The sequence below is a fragment of the Saccostrea cucullata genome, unplaced genomic scaffold (assembly GCF_032062105.1).
Source record: "Saccostrea cucullata isolate Sc308-1 unplaced genomic scaffold, CSIRO_AGI_Scuc_v1 ctg17962, whole genome shotgun sequence".
In the NCBI taxonomy this organism is placed as follows: domain Eukaryota; kingdom Metazoa; phylum Mollusca; class Bivalvia; order Ostreida; family Ostreidae; genus Saccostrea; species Saccostrea cuccullata.
The window spans coordinates 1-8,112 of record NW_026937944.1 but is presented as its reverse complement, the minus strand read 5'-3'; the positions used below and the strand labels follow the sequence as shown (position 1 = coordinate 8,112).

The 8,112-nt window shown below is 32.3% G+C and overlaps 1 long non-coding RNA gene across 1 annotated transcript; it reads right to left on the bottom strand.

The window, feature by feature from the left end:
- Nucleotides 1–249: 249 nt before the first annotated feature.
- Nucleotides 250–6,979, bottom strand: LOC134249105 (uncharacterized). Its single transcript, XR_009988215.1, has 3 exons — nt 6,558–6,979; nt 1,346–1,450; nt 250–362 (listed from the first exon to the last, which is right to left on the bottom strand). It is a non-coding gene; the product is annotated as an uncharacterized LOC134249105 (long non-coding RNA).
- Nucleotides 6,980–8,112: the final 1,133 nt, after the last annotated feature.

The window sequence follows — 8,112 nt, the reverse complement described above, 5'->3', positions numbered from 1 at the left end:
TTAAGAACCCAGGATGAAAGAAGAGTTTTAAATCCTCTTTAACCTAAAACAGCAGCATCTTTGAAGTCACTTATTTAACTTGGCAGACCTTAATGGACAGATTAACAGAGAGACAGGTAAATTACTGGATCTTTATCAGATGGAATTAAGATCAAATTCAGATCAATATACAATGTTTTCTGTAAAAACAAAATCTCTCCTAACTAAGATGTTAATATTAACATGTGAAGATATTTCTGTTTTACCTACATGATCAAATTCTCCTTCTTTGGCAAATACTTTTTCAATGATCAGAAATGAGAGGATTCCTGCTAGTACCCAAAGTCCAATCTTTGTGTGTCCAAAATGATCATGTTGTCCACCTGTAGAAAAAGAGAAATATCAGCCAAGAGGTTCATGTTACAAAAGCAGTTTCTGAAACATAAGTTATTTTTATAGGTATTACATATTTTTTAATTTACTGAAAATTTTGGTAAAATTGATAGGTAGTAAACTCCTTTGGAGAAACCAAACACTTCCAGCAATTTCAAGACAAAGTATTAAGTCCCTTTACTTGGTGATAGTCATTCTGAAGAGTGAAGAACTATTTTTTCTTTGAAACCTATCAGAGACCAATTAAGGTACATGTATCTCAGAATCTGATGAGCTCCTGAAAGTAACGTCTTCTGAACCAAATAACGAAGGGGAAAGTTCAGCAACTGCCAATATGGGAAAAATTCTTCTTTATACTTTCCTATTTACAAAAAAGTTCTTGTGACCTCATTGTTCTTATACAACATGCTTTACAAAGTTTTGATTCTCTAATTGTGTTTCTTGAACAATAAAATGATAGGGCATTGATCTGTACAGAGAATTACTGAAACAGGTCTCTCTCTGTCATCACTTCTAATGTTTGCTTTCCTCCGCAAACTAACACCATTGATTTCATAAACGTGCTAAAATGATAAAAGGATCAGCCATTACAACATTCTAAGGTATGCTCTCTTATTAATTTTTCAAAACTATACATACATTTGATGGTTAGGCCTAGCTAGGATAGATTTTTCAAGAACCGTAAGTGTAATGTAACTGGTAAAGTTTTAACAGCTAGGACCTTTTGGGCATTGAAAGCTGAATCAGATGTACTGGATAGTACTGTCTAACAATTATTCCTCTACATGTACTTCTAATCAATTTGAACATCTTGCAAATAGATAAAGACAGCTCTATCCTGTAGTTTATCTAATACATTTGTTCCTAAAAATTTGAACTATCGGTTAAAGTCAAAAGATAAAACCAGAATATAGTATCTACCTCATAGCAAATTTGATCAAAAGGTGAAAACAGAATATAACAATGTATTTACCTTTATCAACAGCTGCCCAGGCCTCTGGTAACAGATGTAGAAAAACATCCCCAAGTAGTCCCCCTACAGCAAAACTCAACAGTAGTTTCAGTTTGTTGGCCGCTGCTGTAAAAAATATATTAAACATAGTTTTATTACAAAGAAATTTTATTTCAAAGAAGGGATTATAATAAGCACTTATTCTGGTCCTATAATTGACAATAAAAAAAATTACAGAAATGTGAAAAGACACCAGTGACTTAATGAATGAGTGGGGATGGGGTGGTGGTGAAAGGGGGTTACCTTAGTTACTTGCATTTTTTGTGATGTTGGGTGACTTGGCATGTAAATTTACCATTTTGTTCATTAACCACATACTTTCATGAATAAAATAATTAAAAAGAAATTGTGTACATTTTACCTTCAAAAAACACTACGAAAAAAAAATGTTTGACTATGGAAATGTAGATAGATGTTCACCCCTACTTGATACATTCATGAATCTATCATACTTTTATGCCTAGCTGTTAGGTCTTTCAGAGCTTTAGTATAATGGCATCTGTTACAATGTAACAATATTCTCTGAAATTTGAACACTTTTCAAAAATCAATTTCCATACCATCACAGTGAAATTAGTTTATGAATGATTGATGCTGGGCATTGTTCAAATGCGCATTTGTTTCAGATTATAGTGTATTATCTTTATGAACAGACAGACATGAATACCAGTAAATGCAATTCCCCAAGAGAAAATTAAATAACTGAAGCATCATTTTATGTCTGAAACAGAATGCAGCGGACAGAGTACACATTTTCCAACTGTACAAAAAGAACTCCACTGTATTAAAGAAAAAAAACCCCAACCATTTATCCAGCAACAAATGAATCATTAGTTTGCTTCTATTTAATTATTGGCAGATTCTACACCAGGCCAATTTTTGCTAGCTTTAGGTATGTGCTCTCAAAAGGCCCATTCAGCAGGAGCTGGGGGAAAACACTGCCATTAATATTTAATATTCCAAGGGGAGATAAAATACAAAACATACATATAGCATAATAATGTGAAAGCTGTTTTATCATTGTGCAGATAATAACCAGACCTCACAAAATAGAGAGAGAAAGATTGAGATAGAGAGAGGGGAGGACTCACCGGCATTGAACAGGCAGCCAGAGATACTGAGGCAGGAATCAGCTGATCGGGGGATCTTATTACATTACTGTACCAAATTAGGTGTGCTTGTTATCTACAGTAGCAATAGACATTTATCAATGAAGGGGAACGATTAATTCATTGACAAGGATACAGTTAGAGGGGGGGACCGGAAAAGATGCATCTCACCATGGCAACGGAGGAGGACCCACACCACCACCACCACTCTCCCCATGCTACTCTGTCGGTAAGTCAGGGGGGAAGTCACGAAACTATTTATAGAACCAAACTGGGCACAGGGTCAAACGTCTTCCTAATTATTGTCTAATGACTGTGATAATCTGATCCTTCTGTGAGGAAAGTCTTCAGCAAGTATTTCTACTAAATTATTACCATCTTCATCTGGTATTTGTTATCATTAACTGTACATTTTTTTCTTCAAAGTTATGATATATCTCAGAGAGGTACCTATACTGTAATTTAACATATGTAACAAGATAATTAATGTTTTATAACATGTTTGCTTGTATAAGCATATGTGTAATTTTCTTAGGATTGAGAACATTCCATTATATATTTTTTTCAATGTGTACATGTGTGCATCATGCTGAGCATATATATTATCCTTGCATAAGAATCTGCAAAAGAATTCAGAACGAAAGTTCAGCATATATTTCATCAGTTACCGACTTATATCAGATGTCATTAGGAATGCAGCACAGTTGAACAGGTCTGCAGTCTACTTTTAAGATTTCAGTTGAATAATTCATATTTGTTAAGAACATTTACTTGTGCCAGCATCAGCTAAGATGACGACGAATACTTCACATTTAAAAGCACTTTTGTATAATTCATGACTGAAACAAAGACATCATTGACAGTGTCATTAAATGAGTAATATTCATCCTGTTGCTATGCAAAACAGAGAATTTTAGAGAGAAGGACTTTCAACAATGATGTAAATGAACCACACAAAATTTCATTTGGTCTTTCTACAGGCAAACAGGATGTTTTCTGTTTGTTGTTGATCATATGTCACAATCCTTGGGTTTTTAATTAAGCAAAATGATACTTGTAGCATAAAATTTTGATCTTATCTTTTATCAGCGTTTATACATGTATATACAAAATTTCTTGATTACAGTATAATTGCATGTACACCTAAATCAAATTACTATTACCTCATCCCCTTTTTCAAAAGAATTTTTAAATAACCCATCTAATTTTTTAGATTTTTCAAAATGTGAAGTCTGAGATACAAGACAAAATAGATTCATTCAAATTTATTTTTTTTAATAATTAAATAATGGAATTTAAGAAAAGTACAGTCAATAGTGAAATTGACAAATTAACACTGCACCCAAAGTTCTAATTTTGTGAGATTGTGTCATTTTTAAGAATGAATTACACTTGAATTCACTAAAATAAAATCAACAATTATTATAAATACATGTATTACTCAGTTTGAAATGAAAATTTTCAGCATTCTTAACATTTTACCTACATGCATATAAATCAACAGATGAATACTGTAGATCACTTAATTTTCACGACACCTTATTTTTGCGAGAGAGTCATTGACTCTTTATTAGCGAGACAAAATTTTCACGAATTGTGGTCCTTGCTCTATATAATCACAAAGATTTCTATTATACGCGAGAATGAAATTTTCCCAAACATACCATCTCGCGTAATTACGCGAAAATAAAGTTCTCGCGAATAAAAAGTGATTTACAGTATATCCGTTTGGTAATGTTTTTATGTCACATTAATAGCCTACATAATTTCTGAATGTTTTATATTTTGCCAATTAAAAATGATCACAAAGAAAGGGAAAAGGGAAAAATAGATCGTTGTGAAAAAAAACCCTATATATATATCTATGTTTTTGTACATAGTAGTAATTTATGCACATCATTGTTGTCTCTAAATATAATTTATCAGTACCATGCAAAAAAGAACTTAGAAATGTGTATAGAGGGTCAAAAAACCCGGTCATTAAGTTCATAAATGACCATGCATTTACAATAATTGTAGCTATAGTAAGTTTCATTCATAGACATACTTTATTCTGCATGAGATTAATTTTGGCTAATAACTGTGTATGCTGTCACAAATTTTCCGCAAATGTCAGTCAAGGTAAATTAAAAGAATACTTAGTCACTAAATTTTCACGACACCTTATTTTCGCGAGATGGTCATTGGCTCTTGATAGGCTAAACAAAAATTTCATGATTCATGGTTTTTGCTCTATTTAATCCTAAGGAATAATATTATATGCAAGAATTAAAATTTTGTGAGCACACTGTCTTGCGTAATAACACAAAAATAAAATTCTCACGAATAAAAAGTGATTTACAGTACAATGGCAGTCAAAGAAATTTTATTTTACTAGTAATATGTTTTCTGTGGATTGGAAAGAAGTTTGTGATGCCATGTAATTATGACCCCTGGAAAAAAGTAAGTGCATGTACAGCATCTCAAGCAACCCTGGAGACAGGAGGAATGCCATAGGCAGGGACAAAATTTAACTTTGAGGGGATAAGGGGATCTCTCCTGATATAAAGCCAATCTGTCACAAAAATTTGATGTCAAATAGATTCTGTAAATTTTCTGTCAGAATTGACTACCTCCCTTGAATCTGTAACTGAATCTTGACATCACTTGTTCCAAAGAAATTGGCCAGATTAGGCAATATTCCAGATAATGCATTTAAAACATTTAAATTTCCTAAAGTTTACATCATATAATAGACAAGATTTGGGATTACACAACATTTGGATTAGACAAGTTTCACTGTATTAAAACCTTGTTACCTCAAACTTGCTTAAGCCCAGGAAAAACTTCAAGAAGTTATTAAAGGTTAAAATACATTAAAAAAAGTGGTCAGGACTTTCAACTCACAACTAATCCATGGCATTTGATTTTCAAGATATCAAAGTTCAACTGTATTATATTCAAATACATCAAAGATACACCATCCCCTAACCACTGAACAAATAGCTAAGTCCAGCAGTTATTTTGACAGGGTCAGAGATAAAAAAAACAATTGATAGATCAACCAAGACATTCAAAAGAAAGAAAAGGACATATTTTATTTCATTCCTTGATTTATAAATGAATTCTGTATTAGCTTAAGAATAATATGGCATAAAAATTCGATCAGCCTTATAAACTAAGATGTGGCTTGGAATTTCATAAAGAATCAATAAATATTTACAAAGAAATTCCCTCAGAATGATGCATGCAGAAATTCCACTTGATATTCTTTTAAGTTCGTAACAGATTACACTTATATACTTGAAATGATAGGAGGAACCAATTTTTTCCTCCCTGGCATTAACAGATTATTCACTAGAACAGAATACTGCATATCATAAAAAAAACACTCAGACATGCATGTTATACCATGTTATCTGCTTTAATAGAGAGGCCTTGATATGTTTAATCAACAACTAGTTGATTCGCTCTATTTCTAACTTCTTCAGCTGTTCTTAATTACTAAAAACATAAAAACATTTTAGGAGATGGGCAAATAGGAAGTATGTCTGTTGGTGAGTCTGCTATTTTGTCTGTTGCTGTTATACCTGAGCAGGCTTGCATATACCGGTAGATGCAATACTTCAAAAAGAAAGGTAAACAAGCTAAAATAAAAAAAAATGCTGCTATTCACATCAGAGACAGCATGTAAACTGTATCTCTTTGCTACAGAATGGGATAGGAAATTACTACTTTTTCCTTAGTAACTTGTAAAACAAGAAAACTGCACATAGTAACTATGTGCACATTGTCAGTTGCAGTAGCAAATCTGTGGTAAGATAATTACTGGACCAGGTATGAATACCAGGAGAATGGTCAGTGAACTTCCACATAATAGACACCACAAAACATAATACATTTTTTGTTTGTTGCTTAGTACATATACTTTCCCATTTATCTTTTTAGCATGCATCTATGGGTTAATTGTTCAGTACAAAAATTACAGCTAGAGTACACAATGTAAAAATGCTTTGAATTAAATATTCCATATTAAACACAGAATTCCATAACTTCAAGAATATCACATCACAAGTAGAGATTACCTTTTAATCCAAATGTAATCAAGCAGTACACAAGATGTTTCAAGTCATCCCACTCAAAATGTTTGTAAATGATAACACATGTCTCTCATTGTGTATACATCACAAGACAGACAGAAATAAGGCCAACTTCCAGGATAACTTAAAGACAGCATCCAATCCCCTGAAACCCAGCTCCATCCACCTGATAATCAGTAATTGTACAGGACAGAAAGTCATCTTAGGACAAGTAAGGAAGAAAAAAAAAGCTAATATAAAACAGTAGGGGCAAGAGAGATTGAGTAAAAGGGTGATTTATGTGTTGTACAGGAAAGCTCTTTTGTAAATGGGATCCCCTGAGACCATCTCAAACAAATCAGGTTAATTCGGGGTTCAAAACCCACATCCTCACATAAGGTTTCACCACATCTCCTTGGCCTTGACGTTTTCCAATAAAGAATATTGCTCATGCCGAAGGAGGGAGACAAAAACATATTCTTTTGCAAAGGAACTCGAGACAAGCTGCTTCATGTAATTTAGTGAGCCAAGCTGTCAGTGAAATAGGAGTCATTATTTTGTTTTAAGACCGGCATTTTGTCATAAAACATGTGATTCTGCGTTTTTACTGATAATGTCATATCAAAAAAACCTGCAGTATCTGGGTTGATAATTTCTTGTTAGCAGCTGCTGAAACTCCAAGGATACATGCAATTAACACGCAGTGCATAACTATTACAACATGACATCTTTAAAAATCCAGGAGAGTTTCAGGGATTTTAAATCCACATATACTTCGGTAAGAATGGCCATATTTTGACTGAAATGATTGAAAAAAAATTTCTAACTACTTTATCAATATGTAACCCTAACTTAACATTACAAGCATTGCACATCGAAATCTTTGCATTTTGCATCAAGTATGAGTTTTATTTACTAGTATTGTACATCATAGAAATAAATGAAATGGATGTTTAGATAAAGATGATGATGGCCATTTGTATTTTTATGGTCAATCTCTTTAAATTCAGAGTGCTGTGCATGATTTAAATTATGAAGTTTTTGATACATACAAATTAAAGAAAGACTTTGGCTGTAGCTTATGAAATCAAAGGGACAAAACTCTTGAGTTAGTACATGCTAAATTAATGCATTGACATGTAGTTATTATTATATGCCTTATCCTCACAATCTTAAGTTTAGTCCAAATTCTAATTCTGATACTTATCCTGTTATCCAATAAAGACCTTACTTATAAGAATTAGATTTTACATGATTTTCCTCATTTATTAATTAGTACATTGGATCATGCACTTTTGGGGCTTAATCTAATTGACTAAAAAGACTTCTATCAAATAAATAATATTTCAAAATTGTTTTAGTAAGAAAGATAATGGTGAAAGGAATATATGATTTATAAACTAAAATGTGAGAAAAAATATATACAAATGAAATTAACAATCTTTACAGTAAGACAAAACAAGGAATATGTGTTATTATTATACTATAATGGGTCAAAAATTCATAAATGAAACAAGTGGCTGTGGCATAAAATTAATATAGAAAAAAAAAACATCTTTCC